General features: G+C 43.9%; 1 pseudogene; it reads left to right on the plus strand.

Annotated features, from left to right (window-relative positions):
• Positions 1–4,965: 4,965 nt before the first annotated feature.
• Positions 4,966–20,504, plus strand: part of LOC126990749 (protein unzipped-like) — a 43,986-nt pseudogene continuing 28,447 nt past the window's right edge.

The following is a 20,504-nucleotide window of genomic DNA, read 5'->3' on the forward strand; positions in this document are numbered from 1 at the left end:
ATATATATATATATATATATATATATATATATATATATATATATATATATATATATATATATATATATATATATATATATATATATATATATATATATATATATATATATATATATATATATATATATATATATATATATATATATATATATATATATATATATATATATATTAATGTAGTGCACATGTAAACATACACAGGCTGCCCACGTACATGAATACACACAAATTAGTGTTAAATTAGTTTTGTCATTATTATTATTATTATTATTATTATCATTATTATTATTATTATTATTATTTTTATTATTATTATTATTATTATTATTATTATTATTGTTAAAATTTATAACAAAAATTAACGGCAAGTAGCAGCGGCAGTAGTATTAGTATTAGCAGTATTAGTAGTAGCAGTAGTAGTAGTAGTAGTAGTAGTAGCAGTAGTAGTAGTAGTAGTAGTAGTAGTAGTAGTAGTAGTATCGCTCAGGAGGCAGAGGGCGAGATAGACCAAACAGAAATAAGAGATATTAAAAGAAAAATCTCAGAAGAAAGGCAACAGGCCCAAAAAGACGAGCTGGACCGTCTTACACACCACCTGTCCACAGAAATGGGTAGAAAAATCCACACAGCACAGGAGGCAGGCGCCTCTAACTGGCTAACGTCATTACCAATCAGAGCAAAGGGCTTCAGCCTCAACAAACAAGAATTTGTCGACGCCATTGCTCTGAGATATGGCTGGCCGATTGAGGGACTGCCTGATCTCTGTGTATGTGGATCACCAAATGATGTCACCCACACCATGACGTAAAAAAGGAGGCTTCGTCTGTATTCGACACGATGAAGTGAGGGATCTGACAGCCAGCATGCTCAGGGAGGTATGCCAAAACGTCACTACCGAGCCGGCACTGCTTCCCCTGGACGGCGAACACCTTCGGTACAGGACGGCCAATACCTCACAGGAGGTACGGGTTGATGTAAGTGCCCGCGGATTCTGGGTGCGCGGACAGCGGGCGTTCATGGACATCCGCATATTCGACCCGATGGCTGCCTGTCACCGTGAGCTGCGCCTGCAAGCCGCCCACCACAGGAACGAGCAGGAGAAGACAAGGGCATACGGTGAAAGAATCCAACATGTGGATCAGGGCAGCTTCACCCCCTCGTCTTCACCACACCCGGCGGGATGCGTCCCAGGGCCCAATGCTTCTACGCACGCCTCGCGGAACTAATCTCAGAAAAGAAGCATCAGCGGTCAGCCAAGGAGTCACGTTGTCGCCTGGATGAGGTGTCGCCTCTCGTTCTCCCTGCTCAGGTCGGCCATCTTATGTCTCAGGGGCACCAGACACTCTAGCCCAAAAGCCACCAACATCTCCAATATGGACTATGAAGCCACAGTGGTGGAGAGTGACATTAGGGTGGGTCGGGAGTGACGTGAGTAGGGAAGGAAAGGGGGATCTAGACGTAATAGATGATAGGTGATTTAGTGTCAGGTAGTATTAGTGATATGGTTGGATGCCACAGTCATTAGCGAACAGAGTTGGGGCAAATGACCTCCAAGCTATGGAGCCCTCCATGATTATGTGTCGGGAAAATAAACATGGGTGGAGGTATCATTTATGTAGTAGTAGTAGTAGTAGTAGTAGTAGTAGTAGTAGTAGTAGTAGTAGTAGTAGTAGTAGTAGTAGTAGTAGTAGTAGTAGTAGTAGTAGTAATAGTATAGGGGGAAGAAGAGTAGTTTAACTGCGGCAATAATAGTAAGATTAATATTTATAGTAAAATACAACACACACACACACACACACACACACACACACACACACACACGTTGGCTGGCGATCGCAAGTCTATCGCGAGGTCAGACCAACGCGAATCACACATCCGTGACACAGACAAACTAATCAATAGAAGGCAACCGTTTTCAAGCAGAACACTCAAGGGACTCGAACCCGGGCACGTGTGTGTGTGTGTGTGTGTGTGTGTGTGCGCGCCAGTGACAAATTTTGCTGCTGTTGCTTTTATGGCAGATGATTCAGCTATTATTTCCCTCTTATTTTTCTCTTCTTTTCTTCTTCTTCTTCTTCTTCTTCTTCTTCTTCTTCTTCTTCTTCTTCTTCTTCTTCCTTTTCTTCTTCTTCTTCTTTTTCCTTTTTTTTTTCTTCTTCTTCTTCTTCTTCTTATTATTATTATTATTATTATTATTATTATTATTATTATTATTATTATTATTATTATTATTATTATTATTATTATTATTATTATTATTATTATTATTATTATTACTATTATTATTATTATTATTATTATTATTATTTTCTTCTGCTTTTTAGGTACTATCCTCATCATCATTGCTATTATCAGCTATAACAGTAACAGCAGCAGCAATGGTGTAATAGTAGTAGGGATAGTAGTAGTAGTAGTAGTAGTAGTCATCGCTCAGGAGGCAGACGGCGAAATAGACTAAAGTGAAATAAGAGAAATTAAAAGGAGAATCTCAGGAGAAAGACACCAGGTCCAAAAGGACGAGCTGGACCGTCTAACTCTAACACAAAACCTGTCCACAGAAATGTGTAGAAAAATCCACAAAGTACAGGAGGCAGGCGCCTCTAACTGGGTAACGTCAGCCAACACAAATATGCGTGTTATGCACCTGATAGGTGCCCTGCGCATTATTAATCAAGATCACGATCAAGATGAGGTGAGGGATCTGACATCCAGCATGCTCCGGGAGGTATGCCAAGACGTCACTACCGAGCCGGCACTGCTCCCCCTGGACGGCGAACACCTTAGATACAGGACGGCCAATACTTCATGAGGCACTGGTTGATGTAAGTGCCGCGGATTCTGGGTGCGCGGACAGCGGGCATTCGTGAACATCCGCATGCATATTCGACCCGATGGCTGCCTGTCACCGTGAGCTGCCCCTGGAAGCCCCCCACCACAGGGACGAGCAGGAGAAGACAAGGGCATACGGTGAAAGAATCCAACATGTGGATCAGGGCAGCTTCACCCCCCTCATCTTCACCACATCCGGCGGGATGGGTCCCAGGGCCCGATGCTTCTACGCACGACTCGCGGAACTGATCTAAAAAAAGAAGCATCAGCCAAGGAGCCACGATGTCACCTGGATGAGGTGTTACCTCTCGTTTTCCTTGTTCAGGTCGGCCATCCTATGTCTCAGGGGCACCAGACACTCTGGCCCAAAAACCACCAACATCTCCAATATGGACTATGAGGCCACAGTGGTGGAGAGTGACATTAGGGTGGGTCGGGAGCGACATGAGTGGTGAAGTAGTAGTAGTAGGAGAGGATAAGGTGTTATGTATAGATTTAGTGCTAAGAAGTATTAGTGATGTGGTTGGATGCCACAGTCATTAGCGAACAGAGTTAAGTTAATGACCTCCACTTATGGAGCCTCCATGATTATGTGTCGGGAAAATAAACATGGGTGAAGGTATTTTTGTAGTAGTCTTGGTAGTAGTAGTAGTAGTAGTAGTAGTAGTAGTAGTGGTATATTATTACATATTATTATTATATATATATATATTATTATTATTATTATTATTATTATTATTATTATTATTATTATTATCGGTAGTAGTAGTAGTAGTAGTTTTGGTGGTAGTAGTAGCAGTAGTAGTAGTAGTAGTTTTGGTATTAGTAGTAAAAGTAGTGGTAGTAGTAGTAGTAGTAGTTTTAGTAGTAGTAGTAACAGAAGTAGTAGTAGTAGTAGTAGTAGTAGTAATAGTAGTAGTAGTTTTGGTATAAAAAATATAGTAGTAGTAGTAGTAGTAGTAGTTTTGGTATAAAAAATATAGTAGTAGTAGTAGTAGTAGTAGTAGTAGAAGTAGTAGTAGCCCAATTTCTCCACCTATCAACTTGACACAATCTTCCAAACACTTATCCACTATTTTTCGACAACACTAATCTGTCACTTTCTTCAACAATAAGCATCCTCGGTCTATCCTTAGCTTAAAATCTCAACTGGAAACTTCACATCTCCTCTCACTAAATCAGCTTCCTCAAGGTTGGGCGTGTTCTGTATCGTCTCCGCCAGTTCTTCTCCCCCGCACAGATGCTGTCCATATATAAGGGCCTTGTCCGCCCTCGTATGGAGTATGCATCTCATGTGTGGGGGGCTCCACTCACACAGCTCTCTTGGAAAGAGTGGAGTCTTAAAAAAAAGGCTATTCGTCTCATCAGCTCCCCTCCTTTTACTGACAGCCTTCTACCTCTTAAGTTCCGCCGCCATGTTGCAACTCTTCCTATTTTCTATCGATATTTTCATGCTGACTGCTCTTCTGAACTTGCTAACTGCATTCCTACCTCCCTCCCGCGGCACCGCTCCACACGACTTTCTACTCAAGCTCATCCCTATACTGTCGAAACCCCTTATGTAAGAGTTTACCAGCTCCATTCTTTCATCCTCTTCATTGGTAAACTCTGGAACAGCCTTCCTTCGTCTGTATTTCCTCCTGCCTATGACTTAACCTCTTTCAAGAAGAGTGTATCAGGACACCTCTCCACCCGAAATTGACCTCTCTTTTGTCCACTATACTTTTCGCATTATGAGAGCAACAGTTAGGGGGCTTTATTTTCTACATCTTCTTTTTGTTGCCCTTGAGTTGCTCTCTGTGCTGTAAAGAAAAAGTAGTATTTGCAGGAGCAGTATCAGTAAGCGTAGCTGTAGTAGTAGTAGTAGTAGTAGTAGGAGGAGGAGGAGGAGGAGGAGGAATAGGAGTATGAGTAGCAGTAGTAGTAGAAGTAGTAGTAGAAGTAGTAGTAGTAACAACCCCCATATCACACATTCCCAACACATACAGACCACATACCACACCCTCACCACCATTACCTCCATCGTCGCAATCCCTTCTGCCCTCCCTCCCCCCGCCCATCCCCGGCTGCCCACCCACTCACTATCATCACCACCGCCATCACCACCACCACCGGCGCGGCGTCCTCCACATCTTGGTTTCTTCAGTTGCCGCCTAGCTCGTGAAGGGGAAGGTCTACTCCGCTCTCTCTCTCCCTCTCCTCTCCCACTTGCCTGTTTGCCCCCCAAGCTGTCATCACCTTTTACTGCCGCTGTCTTGGTGTTCGTGGTGTTGCAGTGGTGTTGAGGGTGTTGCTGAAGGTTGACACACACACACATACGTACACGTGCAGGGAAGGTACTCAGCACGCCCCCCAGGATGTTTGAAGGTAAGTGTGTGTGTGTGTGTGTGTGTGTGTGTGTAATCACCAATCGGTCCGGACAATACGCTTTTATTCTAGTTCTTAATTAACTTTTCTTTTTACCCGCTTCCAACTCGATTAGTATTTGGGACTAGTCTCTCTCTCTCTCTCTCTCTTCTCTCTCTTTCATAGTCTTTAAACCTTAGATAAGAATTGCATTTGCGAAAGTACTTTGGTAGATTCGTATAAGTGGCGGACGGCCGGAGAGTCCATTTGGAGATGCGGTATTTAAATGTTTATCTTCATTTTAACTTCTGAATTCATCAAAATATTAACTCGTGTTCTATTGGTTCTGGTGTTTGCTGATTCGATTTCTACTCCCAAAATCCTGGAAAGTTAGTACCTCCTCCTACTGGAAACTTAAACGAATCTTAACACTACAACTACTATCACTTTATACTACTACTACACCTATACTACTACTACTACTACTACTACTACTACTACCATTTTACTGTACATCAACTCTCTACACTACAACAGAAATTGAAAATATTACTGCCATGGTAGTTGTATTAGTAATGGTATAGTGGTAGTTGTTGCTTTTATTGCAGCATACTACTACTACTACTACTACTACTACTACCACCACCACTACAACTGCACTACCACCACTGGACACAACTCTCCCTCTTAAATACCCGTGGGAAAACAGCAGAGATTAAACAGTTCTTCAAGCACACACACACACACACACACACACACACACACACACACACACACACTATTTACTCTAGGCAAGCTGAGAGAGAGAGAGAGAGAGAGAGAGAGAGAGAGAGAGAGAGAGAGAGAGAGAGAGAGAGAGAGAGAGAGAGAGAATATATTATTGGGTTCTATCTGTCTCTAGTTTGGTCCAGGTGGTGTCCTTTCTATTACCTCTGATCAGCGGAGGGAAGGATGAATGGAGGGAAGGGGGAGAGAGTCTGCACTGTTTCCTGTGGGTAAATAGAGAGGTAGAGAATAAGGGGGTGGGGTGCAGGTTCTCTCTCTCTCTCTCTCTCTCTCTCTCTCTCTCTCTCTCTCTCTCCAAATTTTCCACTTCCCAAAATAATAGTCTCCGTTTTTCTTCACACTTTTTTAGTTGCCTCCTCTTTCTCCTTCCCTCTTATCTCACACTCCTCCCTTCATCCACCCTCCCCTCCATCCTGCTTCTGGAATTTAAGGTGGGAGTAACCTTGCCGGGAGAGAAAGTGATGGAGAGAAGAATATATAAGGGAGAAGAAAAAGATGGAGTGATGGAGGAGTGAAGATGGAATTGAAAAGTGGAGACAAAGACGGAGATAATAATGAGGGGTGAGAAGTGGAGATATACGATAGAGAAATAATGGAAAGGAGGAGGATCAAAAAAGTGGAAGAGGTATAGTGAAGTGGAGGAAGAGGAGGTAAGGTGGAAGAGGAGTGTAGTGCGTTGTGGTTAGGCTGCGTGAGAAGTGGAGGTAAGGTGGCGGAGTGGATGGTAGGGTGGAGTAAAGATAACCTGTGGTAAGCTTCTGGGTGGAGGAAGGAGGAAGTGGAGGAGACATGGAGGGTTGAGAGAAATTCGTAGTAATGGCTTGGATATTTCCGGTCCAGTGGTACATTGCTCTCTCTCTCTCTCTCTCTCTCTCTCTCTCTTTGGGGTATGAACTAGAAAGCTTAATGTTATGCCTCTCTCCTTCCTCCCTCCATCTCTATCTCTTCTCCGTCCAGCTGTCTCATTTATCTCTTCCCTTTCTCTCTCTCTCTCTCTCTCTCTCTCCTTCCACTCCTACGTTCTTCCCTCCCTTTGTTAGTTATCTCACCCACATCTCCCTCCCTCCCTCCCTCCTCCCCTCCTCTTATCTTTCATCTTTCCTTCCTCTCTTCTTCCTTTCCTCATCCTTTGTCCTTCCTATCATCCTTACTTCCCTCCAACCTTCTTCCAGTTTTCAATCCCTCCATCTTTTTTTCCACCTCCTACTTTCCTCATTTCAGCTTTCACTCCACCTTGTTATTATATTACCTCATCTTCCTCCTCTTATTTCACTTTCCTCTCTTTATCCTCTCATTTTCCACCCCATTTTCCCTTCTCATCCCTCCTTTCATCCTCCCCTGTTTTTTTTCACATCTCCCTCATTCCAGGGTTTACTTTCATTCTATTTTTTTTTTATCATCACCCTCTCATTCCACTCATTCCATTTCCCTTATCCTCCCTTCCCTCCCTCCTTCCTTACTAGCTTCCTCATTCCAGCTTTCACTCCACCTTATTACCTCATCTTCCTCCTTTCATTTCACCTTTCTCTTTATCCTCTCATTTTATCCTTTTTTTTCCCTCTCTTCATACCTTTCATCCCTCTATAATTAGTGTTTCCACATCTTCCTCATTCCAGCTTTCACTTTTTTTTTTTTGTGTGTGGATCCGCTTCGTCCTCTCGTTACGCCTTCCCCTTTTTTTTATCCTCTCTTCCTTCCTTCCTCCCTTTCCCTCCTTCATTACCGGTACTATCTTCCTCATTCCAGCTTTCACTCCACCATATTATTATATTATCCTATCTCCCCCTTTCATTCCTCCTTTCTTAATCCTTTCTCATTTTCTCCTGGTTCCTCCCTTCCATTCTTTTATCCTTCCGTATTTTTTTTCACATTTTCCTCGTTCCAGCTTTCCCTCATTCCACCTTCCATTTCTTTATACTATCTTCTTCCTTCTCTCCTTTCTTCCCCTCCTTCCTTTCCTCCTTTCTTTCCCTCCCTTCTTCATATCCGTCCTTCCTTTCTTTATCTCTTACCCTCCCTCCTTTCTTCCCCTCCTTCCTTTCCTCCTTTCTTTCCCTCCCTTCTTCATATCCGTCCCTCATTATCTCTTACCCTCCCTCTTTTCTTTCCCTTTCCGCATCCTTCCTTCCCCTCCCCCCTTTTCCTCTCTCCCTCCTTCCTTTGCTTGCTTCCCTTCCTTTCCTCTTCCTTCCCCCCATTTCCTTCCTTCCCCTCGCTTCCTCCCTTCTTCCTTTTCCTCTCTCCCTCCCTCCTTCCCTCCAGCAATAAACGGTCCCCAGACACACACCGTAACATCCTCCGGTATCTACATTTCCTCTTAATTGGCAATACTGAGCTGAAAACTTATATTATCGCACCCGTTTGCAAGTGCTGTGACGTCAGAGATCGGTGACGTCATGGCAGCAGCAGCTTGGTCGGTCGGTCGGTCGGTCGGTCGGTCTCTCGCGGCTGGTCGATACACCTTTAAAGTGAGAGAGAAAGTGAGACGCAACTAGAGGTAGAGGGAGAAGAGAGTGAAAGTGTTTAAGGAAATGAAAGTCAGACGCTCCCTTTAAATAGTTGTCAGAAGGTTGGATTAGTTTTTGTTGATGCCCTTTCATTCTGTAGCCGCCTTTTGAATTTGAAGATGACACGCCACAGAGGCCGGCAAGGTGGCTGCGGCCCTGTGACTGGCTGGCGCGGGCAGGTGAGTGGCCAATCCGCGCTGGGAACGTGAGAGAGGAAAAAGTTGCCAGGCTATGTTTATCTTATTCCGTTTTCCTTCTGGTTTCTTTTCTTTGTACTGGGTTATGAATATGAGGATTTTTTTACGTAAGGAAAGAAAACTGAAAAAATAAAGGTTATTCCGGGTTTGAATGTAATTTGCTGTGATTGTAAAATATAGAGTGAAAGTAAATGAATGAATGTATGGATTAATGGACACACACACACACACACACACACACACACACACACACACACACACACACACACACTTTGAGGGTACGAAAAGATAAGGCAGGCAGGTGAACAAAGAAAAAAAAGGAGGGCAGGTGTGTGTGTGTGTGTGTGTGTGTGTGTGTGTGTGTGTGTGCCAGCATTAGCCTAATTAGTATCAGCATCACGTCTGTTCTAGTTTCAAGCCCCACCCAGCCCGAATTTATCTACCTGTCTGTGTGTCTGTCTCAGTAACATACGAACCTGTCTATTTTCGTCGTTTGTCTTTCTGTTTGTATGTCTATGATCAACTGTGTCTCTCTTACTACCTTTCAACCAGAAAACTATCCGTCTGTCTGTCAGTCGGTATGTGTCTGTCTTGAGCTGTCTTTCCTTTGTATTGATGTATGTGTTACGTGTCTAATGTTTCTTATGATTATATCCAAGCTCAGCGATCTGTTTATCAGTATCATTATTTTTGTCTTTCTGTGTCCATCTGTATATCTACTGCTGCTGTGTGTGTGTGTGTGTGTGTGTGAGTGTGTGTGTGTGTGTGTGTGTGTGCTTACGTCTCTCTGTCTGCCTCAGAAAGTATTTCCCTTCTAGTACAAAACATCTATATATCTGATAGTATGTTTATACATTAATCTGCTCATATAAATCCAATTTTATCTATCGATCTGTTTACAAGTATAATGTCTCAATAACTGTGTCAGGTTATCGATGTATTCATCAGCCAGTCCTTTGAAATGATTACACCTATTTTGATGCTCTCCCTTACCTCTGTGTGTGTGTGTGTGTGTGTGTGGGTGTGTGTGTGTGTGTGTGTGTGTGTGTGTGTGTGTGTCAATAATCAATACTTTCTCTGACTCATGGATAACTATTATCTTTCTCTCTCTCTCTCTCTCAAGAGAAAGGAGAGAGAGGACAAGAGGAATGTAGGAAAAGAGGACAGGTAGGGGAGGAAAGTGCGAGTCCTTGCAGAGAGAGAGAGAGAGAGAGAGAGAGAGAGAGAGAGAGAGAGAGAGAGAGAGAGAGAGAGAGAGAGAGAGAGAGAGGACAAGAGGAATGAGGAGAAAAGAGGACAGGTAGGGGAGGAAAGTGCGAGTCCTTGCAGAGAGAGAGAGAGAGAGAGAGAGAGAGAGAGAGAGAGAGAGAGAGAGAGAGAGAGAGAGAGAGGAAATCATTAGGTGAGAAAACACACCTGGGTAGGTAATTTATTTCTTACTCTCAGAGGGAATGTGTGTGTGTGTGTGTGTGTGTGTGTGTGTGTGTGTGTGTGTGTGTGTGTGTGTGTGTGTGTGTGTACGAGGTAATGGCGTGGTACAAACTCACATTAATTAGTCTGCTACCAAATTAGCAAGGCGTAACTACCTTTCATTACTCACGTATCAAGTCTTCTCTCTCTCTCTCTCTCTCTCTCTCTCTCTCTTATCAGCCATTTTCTCTTTCATATATTATTGAGAAAACCATTAAGTAAACACGGTACATTATTTATTCAAACGATCTCTCTCTCTCTCTCAAATGGCAAGGGGACGAGAGAGAGAGAGAGAGAGAGAGAGAGAGAGAGAGAGAGAGAGGTTTTATTCAATTACTTTTTTGATTAGTTTGGAGAGAGAGAGAGAGAGAGAGAGAGAGAGAGAGAGAGAGAGAGAGAGAGAGAGAGAGAGAGAGAGAGAGAGAGAGAGAGAGAGAGAGAGAGAGAGCATCATTGTATTCAACTCTACTTTTTTACTTAGATTTTCATTATTCCTTTTTTTCTTCGTTGCCTTTTTCTCCTCCCTGCTCCTCCTCTTCTTACTTAGCATTCAACCCTCCAGCCTTTATCCCCTCCCTCCCTCTTATCCCTCCCTATTACCTTCCTCTTCCCTTTACATATATCTTCCCGCCTTTCCTCTCCGCCTCCCTTCCCGCCAAAATCTCGGTTACATGAGCCTGATTTAGCCAAACGTGACCCGTAGTAGGAGGAGGAGATCAGGGTTATGTTCCAGCGAGGGAGGGAAGGGAAAGAGGGAGGGAAGCAGAGATATATGGAGGGAAACGGAGACGAGGTGAGGAGAGGAAAGGAAGGGAGAGATGGTTGTGGCGGAAAGGGAAGAGCTGGGAAGAGGGAGAAATGGAAGAATGAGAGAGAGAGAGAGAGAGAGAGAGAGAGAGAGAGAGAGAGAGAGAGAATTTGAAGGAAGGAAAGGAGGGAAGGACAGATGCTGGGAGAAGAGGGAGGTAGGGACATCTGTCTGGAGGGAGAAAGGGAGGGACTACTGTGAGAGAGAGAGAGAGAGAGAGAGAGAGAGAGAGAGAGAGAGAGAGAGAGAGAGAGAGAGAGAGAGATTTTCTCATAACAACAACAACAACAACAACAGCGTGATGTTAGGAATGCCGTAGGCATCAGGAATGTAATAACAAGGCTTGGAATATTTCTCCCATGTTAATTAATAGGTGTGTGTGTGTGTGTGTGTGTGTGTGAGAGAGAGAGAGAGAGAGAGAGAGAGAGAGAGAGAGAGAGAGAGAGAGAGAGAGTCTGTCTCTCTCTCACACACACACACACACACACAAACACAGAGAATAATTTATTCATTTTCATATTTTGTATGTTATTTAAAGCTCTGTGTGTGTGTGTGTGTGTGTGTGTGTGTGTGTGTGTGTGTGTGTGTGAGAGAGAGAGAGAGAGAGAGAGAGAGAGAGAGAGAGAGAGAGAGAGAGAGAAACTAGCAAAAACTAACACACAGAGAGAGGGAGAGAAAGGGAGCGAAAATAGAGAGGGAGAAGGGACAGGAGGGAGGGAAGAGGGAGAAGAGGAGGTAGGAAGGAACAGTTGGGGTTAACCCAACACGCGGGAGGTAATAGGGGTGTGATTGGATAAAAGGGGGGAGGAGGGGGGAAGGGAAAAGGCGGGAGAGAGAGAAGAGGAAAGAAGGAAGGAGGAACGAAAGGGAAAAAGAGAGGAACGAAGAAGAGGGAAATAAAAGGAAAATATAATTTTACTTTCTCTCTCTCTCTCTCTCTCTCTTAAATGGCAGATCTCTAATATGAAACGAAAGCACTGGGGCTCTCTCTCTCTCTCTCTCTCTCTACCTGAATGGAAGGAGGGAGGGAGAAACCACTCGATTTGTTATGGTAATTAGAAATGGAGAGAGGAAGGCCAAAGACAATTTTAATTACACGAGAGAGAGAGAGAGAGAGAGAGAGAGAGAGAGAGAGAGAGAGAGAGAGAGAGAGAGAGAGAGAGAGAGAGAATTTTCAGACATGCAAAGATAGAACGCTTTTTGCTCTCTCTCTCTCTCTCTCTCTCTCTCTCTCTCTCTCTCTCTCTCCACACTGCGCAGCCATTTTCCGTTATTTGAGAAAACTGCAAAGGGCGCCACATTCTTAAGAGGCAGCGGAGGAGGGAAGAAAGTGGAGGAATGAAGGGAGAGGGGGAAGAAGGGAGGGAAGAGGAGGAAGAGGTGGGAAGAAGGGGCGGGATGAAGGTACGGAGAAGAGAAATGTGAACAAGCAGAACGTGGGAGAGAGAGAGAGAGAGAGAGAGAGAGAGAGAGAGAGAGAGAGAGAGAGAGAGACGAAGGGGGTCGGAATGGAGGGAGAAGTTTCGAGTGTGTGTGTGTGTGTGTGAGAGAGAGAGAGAGAGAGAGAGAGAGAGAGAGAGAGAGAGAGAGAGAGAGAGAGAGAGAGAGAGCAAAAGCATCAGGAATGGCTGCAGGCAGAGAGAGAGAGAGAGAGAGAGAGAGAGAGAGAGAGAGAGAGAGAGAGAGAGAGAGATCTAAACAGAGTGGGAAGGATGGAATAAAAAAATAAGAGAAGATTGCAGAGGAGCAGGCGATGAGAGAGAGAGAGAGAGAGAGAGAGAGAGAGAGAGAGAGAGAGAGAGAGAGAGAGAGAGAGAGATGCAACACAGACTGGAAGCGTGAGTCAGGGAAACGGGGGTGAGGAGGGAGAGACGGTTGGAGAGATTTACATAGATTTACATAGAAAATCAGACCACACAGACCCCATGGTCCAGACTTGGTGGTCTGTCCTTAAACCTAAGTGATTTTACATTAATCAGAAGACTCCAAAACGTTGCATTTCTACTCTAGTTGATATTAAGTTGAAGGAAGTGACGGTCGAGCTTATTTTTGAAGGAGTCAATCGTGTTACACTGGACCACTGATGATGGAGCTTATTCCATTCTCGCACTACAACGTTGGTGAAGAAAATTTGGCGCAGTCTGAATTTACTTGTTCACATCTGAGTTTTACGCCATTGTTCCTCGTGCGCAAAGTGTCATCGATCATAAACAATGTTGATCTGTCTACATTCGTGAAACCATTAAGTATTTTAAAACATTCGATCAGTTTTCCTCGGAGGCGACGTTTCTCAAGAGAGAACATGTTATGGTAGAAAGCCTTTCTTCGTAGGATTTGTTGCGCAAGGAAGGGATAATTTTCGTTGCCTGACGCTGAACACCTTCTAATTTAGCAATATCCTTTGTATGGTGAGGAGACCAAACTGTACCGCATATTCCAAGTGGGGTCTGACTAAACTGTTGTAGAGCGGAGTATTACATCTTTATTCTTAAATAAAAGTTTTTTAATGAAGCCCAACATTCTGTTCGCTTTATTTGCTGCATCGATGCATTGCTGTGAGAATTTGAGGTTTGACGCGATTTTGACCCCAAGTCCTTGACGCATTGAACGCTTTTGAGTTTAACGCCGCGCATTTCGTAATCAAACTTTTTATTCCTCGTTCCAACTTGAAGGACCTGGCACTTGTCTACGTTAAAGGGCATCTCCCATCTATCCGACTGTTGAAATTTTGTGCAAATCCTCTTGGAGGCTTTGCCTGTCTTCGTCAGTGAGAACCGAGTTACCAATCTTTGTGTCGTCTGCAAATTTACTAATGCGGTTATTGAGTCCAACATCCACGTCGTTGATGTAAATAATGAAGAGCACTGGGCCAAGAACTGAGCCCTGAGGGACGCCACTAGTGACAGGCGCCCACCTGAGTTAAATCCGTCAATCACTACTCTTTTGTTGTCTGTTGCTCAACCAATTCGCGATCCATTGGTTTACCTGACCGTCAATACCTATTTGTTTTAATTTGTAAAGTAATTTATGATGCGGACTTTATCAAACGCTTTCTGAAATCAAGATAGACTACGTCCAGTGATTTGGTTACGTCATAAACAGTGAAGAGGTCGTTATAAAAGGTTAATAGATTTGATAGGCAGGATCTTTTGTTTCGAAGCCATGTTGTGAGTCCCCAATTAATGAGTGGCTTTCAAGGTAACTCACAATTTTGTCTCTAATTATGCCTCAAGTAGCTTACCTACAACCGAAGTTAGACTAATGGGCCTGTAATTACCTGGTACTTTTTTGTCTCCTTTCTAAAATCGGTGTCACGTTAGCCTTTTTCCAATCTGAAGGGACAATGCCTTGTCGCAAGGACATATTGAATACGGTTGTGAGGGAGGAGAGTATTTCGCCTTTGTTTCTTTCAGCAGAGTTGGATATACTTTATCAGGTCCAGGACTTTATTTGTTTTAAGTGATTTGAGGGCTATAAGGACTTCATCGGTTTTATTTCAAAGTTAGACAATGCATGCTCGGGATTTACATTAGTACTGGTGTTGGTGGTGGTGGTGGAGGACTGTTATTATTAAACACCGAGGAAAAGTAATTATTTAATAGGTTTGCAACGTGTTGGCTGTCAGTCACTAGTGCACCGTCGCTGTTTATTAAAGGTCCAATTCCACTTGATCGCCTTTCTGTTGTTTATGTAACTGAAGAAGGATTTCGGATTATTTTTACAGTTGGCTGCAATATTTTCATATCTACGCTTTGCCTGATGCACTAATCTTTTACTCGTCGCCTTGCATCATTGTAAAGTCTAATGTTTTCGGGCGTGCTTTTGGTCTTTTTAACCTGTAAGACAATTTTCTCCTTGACTGAGTGTTTAATTTCGCTATTAAACCAAGGTGGACTTTATTAGTGTTAATTGCTTCTCGCACAAGGGGACAAATGTGTCCTGCTGAGTGAGTAAGTGATTTTAAAGTTTAGCCAGGCGTCCTCTGCATTGCCGTCATCTGATAGTTGTATATCTATTAGTTTTCGTCGGATTTCTACGAAGTTGGCTCTTTGAAATTGGGCACCTTAACTTTGTTTTCAGTCACCGATGTTTGAGCTCTAATGTCAACGCGCACTAGTTTATGATCGCAGGAACCGAGGTGTTCTCCTACCGTGACATTACTGACTAGGTTATCTTGGGTCGCTATAACAAGGTCAAGTATGTTATTTTGTCGAGTTGGTTCAGAAACCATTTGGCTGAGCTAATTTTCCTCTAGAAATTGATCATTCTATGGGACTCACTCTTCTGTACCTGACAGTGTCGCCCAGTCGATATGGGGAGGTTAAAGTCTCCTAGTATCAGTGAGTCGCTGTTATTAAGTGACTGCCTTAAGACGCTGTACATTTCAAGATCGCCATCAAGTGATTGCCCGGGAGGCCTGTAAGTGACAGATATATTTAAATTGACTTTTGCAATGTTTACTCGCACGCACAAATGTTCAACGTTACTGTTTCTTGGTGTTTTGTCAGTAGGTTGCAAGTAGCTTTTGACAAAAAGGGCGACACCACCCCCTCTACGGTTTACATGATCATTGTTGAAGAATCTGTAGCCATCTATGTTGTATTCGGAACTTAAATCAATATTAGTGGTGTCGATAAATGTTTCGGTTATAGCAATTACGTCAAAGTTTTCTGTCAGAGCAAGACATCGCAGTTCATCAAATTTGTTTCTTAGGCTACGCGCATTGAAACTAAGGACTCTTAGGTTATCTTGAAGCTTGGTAATAGAGTTACTGGAGGGTTCAATGTTACGAGTCTGTTGCGGTGTGAGGTGTCTATTTACACGGCGGGATGGAAGGACGTGGCTGAGAGTCGTTTTTTGTTGTTCAAGGTTATACGGCGTTGTTGAGAGAGAGAGAGAGAGAGAGAGAGAGAGAGAGAGAGAGAGAGGTGGGGGGGGAGGAGGAGGGGGGTACAATACAGAGACAGCATACAGGAAGAGAGGAAGGAAAGGGAAAGGGAAAGGGAGGGAGGGAGGGAAAGAGGAAGAGAGTGAGAGGGAGAGGAAGAGGCATATCAGCTAAGTCAGTCAGGCAGCGGGGAATGGCTGACCGACCGACCGACTGACTGGCTGGCGGAAGGCTGAGTGGATATTATGTGCCTGTCTGGCGGACTGAGTGGCTGACAATGGCTGAGTGGCTGACTTATTGAATGTGCTTGACGCCGTGAAAAGCCAATAGATCGACCAGTAGGTATGGATTGGCCCAACTGTTGAGCTGGTTGATTGCTGAATGGCTGACTGAATGGTTGGTAGAATAACTGGCTGACTGAATGGTTGGTTGAATGACTGACCAACTGGCTGACTGAATGGTTGGTTGAATAACTGACTAACTGGCTGACTGAATGGTTGGTTGAATAACTGACCAACTGGCTGACTGAATGGTTGGTTGAATAACTGACTAATAGGCTGACTGAATGGTTGGTTGAATAACTGACTAACTGGCTGACTGAATGGTTGGTTGAATGACTGACTGACTGGCTGACTGAATGGTTGGCTGAATAACTGACTAACTGGCTGACTGAATGGTTGGTTGAATGACTGACTACTTGGCTGACTGAATGGTTGGTTGAATGACTGACTACTTGGCTGACTGAATGGTTGGTTGAATAACTGACTAACTTGGTGACTGAATGGTTGGTTGAATAACTGACCAACTTGGTGACTGAATGGTTGGTTGAATGACTGACTACTTGGCTGACTGAATGGTTGGTTGAATAACTGACCAACATGGTGACTGAATGGTTGGTTGAATGACTGACTGACTGGCTGGCTGGCTGGCTGACAAGAGGGTTTTGTTTGTCTTTACTTTGGGGTCCGCTAAATGGCCGAGTGAAGGGTTGATTGTCTGACCGGTTGGCTTGCTGACTTTAAGGTTTTCTGTATTGCTGACTGAGTTTAGGTTCATTAAATGGCTGACTGGGTGCTTGGTTGTGTGACTGGCCGGCTGAATGGCTAAGGATAGGAGAGTTTTCTGTATGACTGACTGACTGGAGGGTTGTCTGGCTGACAGACTGACTAAAGAGCTGACTGGCTGGATAGATACATGCTTAACTGCTGTTTCATTTGTATGTGGTTGGATAGATGGATGGATATGTGTGTGTGTGTGTGTGTGTGTGTGTGTGTGTGTGTGTGTGTGTGTGTGTGTGTGTGTGTGTGTGTGTGTGTGTGTGTGTGTACTTGACAAGAGGATAAATAAGGAGGAGGCATTTTCCTTGATCCATACCATCAAGACGGCACCATTCTCTCTCTCTCTCTCTCTCTCTCTCTCTCTAGGATCCTTGGAGGTGCAATAAACACTGTTATTGTGGACATGCTTTTTGAAGACACCCCACTCCCTTCGCCTCCTCCTTTTCTTCCTCCTCCCCCCTCTTCCTCTTCCTCGCATGCTCTTTGCTCTTCAGTTCCTCAAGCTTCTCTTCTTCCCCGTGTTCTTCCTTCTTTTATTTCCATTGGTCTAGACTTCCTTATCCTTCCTTCCTCTCCACTGATTCTTTTCCTCTTCCTCCCTCCACGATCCAATTTTTCCTCCGCTCCTCCCCTTTCCTCCCTCCACACCTCATTTGTACAAGGTGACTTTGTGGGTTCGACACACACACACACACACACACACACACACACACACACACAGTCTCAGTTTCCACCTCTCAAATTCACCACCAGTATACACACACACACCCACACACACACACCCACACAGTCTCATTTTCCCACCTCTCCCATTCCCCACCCGTATACACACACACACACACACACACACACACACACACACACACACACACACACCCACACCTTCCTGTGCCCCTGAACTCACTCTCTTTCACACAGGATATCCTTTTATATTGTTTGTGTGTGTGTGTGTGTGTGTGTGTGTGTGTGTGTGTGTGTAGCAGGTATTGGAGGCGCTCAATGAGAACAGGTGAATATTAGACAGGTAGGAGGAAGGGGGAGAAGGATAAAGAGTGGGAGAAGGGGAAGGGAAGAGGAGGGAGAGCAAGAGAAACGAGCAAGGAGGGTTGTGGAGGAGGATAGAGGAGGAAGGGAGGTAGGGATAGGAAGGGAGGAAGATAGTGGGGAGAAGGGGACCAGGATAAATGTTTAATGCTAAGGGGGTAAAGTTATGATTTGTTGGGGAGACAGGGGTGACGAGGAAGGAGGGGTTGGGAGGTTTAGATGTGTAGAGGGGGAGGAGAAAGAAGGAATGGGGGTGAAGAGGGAGACTGGTGGTGGGGTGATGAGGAAGGGGGCTGGGGAGGGTTTGATGTGTAGTTGGGGAAGGGGAAGAAAAGAATGGGGGTGAAGGGAGAGACTGTGAGGGTGGGGTGACGAGGTATGGGAGAGGTTGGGGTGGGTTAGACGTGTGGTGGGGGGAGGGGGAAGGAAGGAATGAGGGTGAAGGAGGGGGTACTGTAGTTAGGGATGAGTCATGCTGTATTTGACCTACTTACACACACACACGCACACACACACACACACACACACCAGCAGGCAGACAAGCAAGGAAAGTGAAGCAGTGACAGTGGTAGTATTGACCTGCGTACACACACACACACACACACACACACACACACACACACTCCTATAAATAGAGTTGCAATTTACGCATTCAAAGCTTTCCCATGAGTGTACTTTTTCTTTAATTCGCTCCTCATTAAGCCACCGTTACCCAACAACAACAACAACAACAACAACAACAACAACAACAACTACAACCATAACAGGCATTTCTCATTCCTTTCTCTGCTTGTACTTTACTTTTATTTTTAATTTTTACTATTGCTTTTTCACGTCTTGCAACTACTACTACTACTACTACTACTACTACTACTACTACTACTACTACTACTACTACTACTGCTACCACTACTACCACTACTACCGAACCTACTTTATTGAAAGAACACGAATGAAAATATCCGTAAAGAGTCTCTCTCTCTCTCTCTCTCTCTCTTTATGCAGTATTGGCTCGTTTAAATAAATTTCATGCATTTTTAGCCCCCGCCAAATTCCAAATCACCATCTCTCTCTCTTATTCAAGGACTCTGTTAAAATTTTGTTGCATAAAAAGACTGATTAGCTTTTTTCTTTCTTTCTCTTTCAGTTTCTCCTTCCATTTTCCTTCCCTTTTATGGCTTTCTTTACTTTGCCCTCCGTTCATTTTTTATCAAGCTTCCCCGGCTCTCCTTTTTTATATTCTATTATCCTGCTTCTTCTTTACTGTCTTCCTCCTCCCTTCGCCTCTTTCTACGTCTTTTATTTTTTCTTCCCCTTCCTCCACTTCTTTTTCTTCCTGTTTTTTCACTTCTTTAATTCTCTTCCTCCCATCTTATTTACCTTCCAGGCGTCTTTTTCCTTCCCTCTTTTTTTCTTTTGTTCGTTTTCTCTTATTCTCCTTCAGTTCCTTTCTTTCCTATCTAACTCTTTCATCCTCAGTCTTTCTGGCTCTTCTTTCTTCGTTCTTTTTCTGCTTTCCCCCATTTTTTTTTATCAAACTTTCCCCCTTCTTATTTTTTCCTCTTGTCTGCCCCAGTCGTTTTCTCTCCTTTTCCCCGTTTCATTCCCTTTCTTTACGTATCATGCTCCATTCGCTTCAACTCATCCTTTATTTTCGTGTTCGTCCTTCCATATTCTTTTTTTATCATCAACCTCTCCCTTCCCTTTGTTATTTTCTCCTTCCCTTCCCACTCTCTGCCCCAGTCGTTCTTTTCTCCTTTTCCCCTTCCATTCCGTTTCTTATTTACGTATCATCCTCCATTCTCTTTAACCTTCACTTGCATTCTCATTCTCGTCCCTCCTCCTCCTCGTTTAGATACCTCGGTCTTTAAGTGGATTGATTGCCCAACGTTCCTTTCTCCTTTTCTCTCTTCCTCATATCAACCTCTCTGCCTTCCCTTGCCCCCTCCTCAATTTCCCCTCACCTCGCATTCTCTCCCTTCTCCTCTCTATCAACTTTAGAGCTAAAATATAGTCAAGGGCACACTGACCCCTTTTCCTTCCTTCCTTTCCCCTCATTTCTCCCCTCCTCCCTCACTCCACTTTTTACCCTCTCCTCTTCCCTCACTCCTCTCTTTAAAGCCTTTGGTCGGGAATGAAGGAAGGGGTGAGAGAGAAGGCATGATGCGCCATGTCTCCTCCTCCTCCTTCCTCTCCTCCTTCCTCTTCTCCTCCTTCTCATCCTCCCCAAATGCTTGAGTTTCAGTTTCCTGTTTTATTAACGTTCTTCTTTTCCTTAGTCTTCTGTCTGTCTGTGTCTCGGTCGGTTACCCCCTATTCCACCCTCTCTCTCTCTCTCTCTCTCTCATGGTGGTGCTTGTGGTTGCGGCAGTGGCGGCCATTTTGCTCCCCCTTCCCCTCAGCCCACGTTTTCATGTGTGTTTGTGTGTGTGTTTGTGTGTGTGTGTGTTTGTTTACTATGATCATAATTATTTATTTATGCTAATGTGCTTATTTTACTTTGCTAAAAATGTAAAATGATATACACAATAGACAATTTTGTTTCTTTTGTTTTTGCTTGTCTTTCAACAT

The sequence above is a fragment of the Eriocheir sinensis genome, unplaced genomic scaffold (genome assembly GCF_024679095.1).
Source record: "Eriocheir sinensis breed Jianghai 21 unplaced genomic scaffold, ASM2467909v1 Scaffold196, whole genome shotgun sequence".
NCBI classification, from domain to species: Eukaryota; Metazoa; Arthropoda; class Malacostraca; order Decapoda; family Varunidae; genus Eriocheir; species Eriocheir sinensis.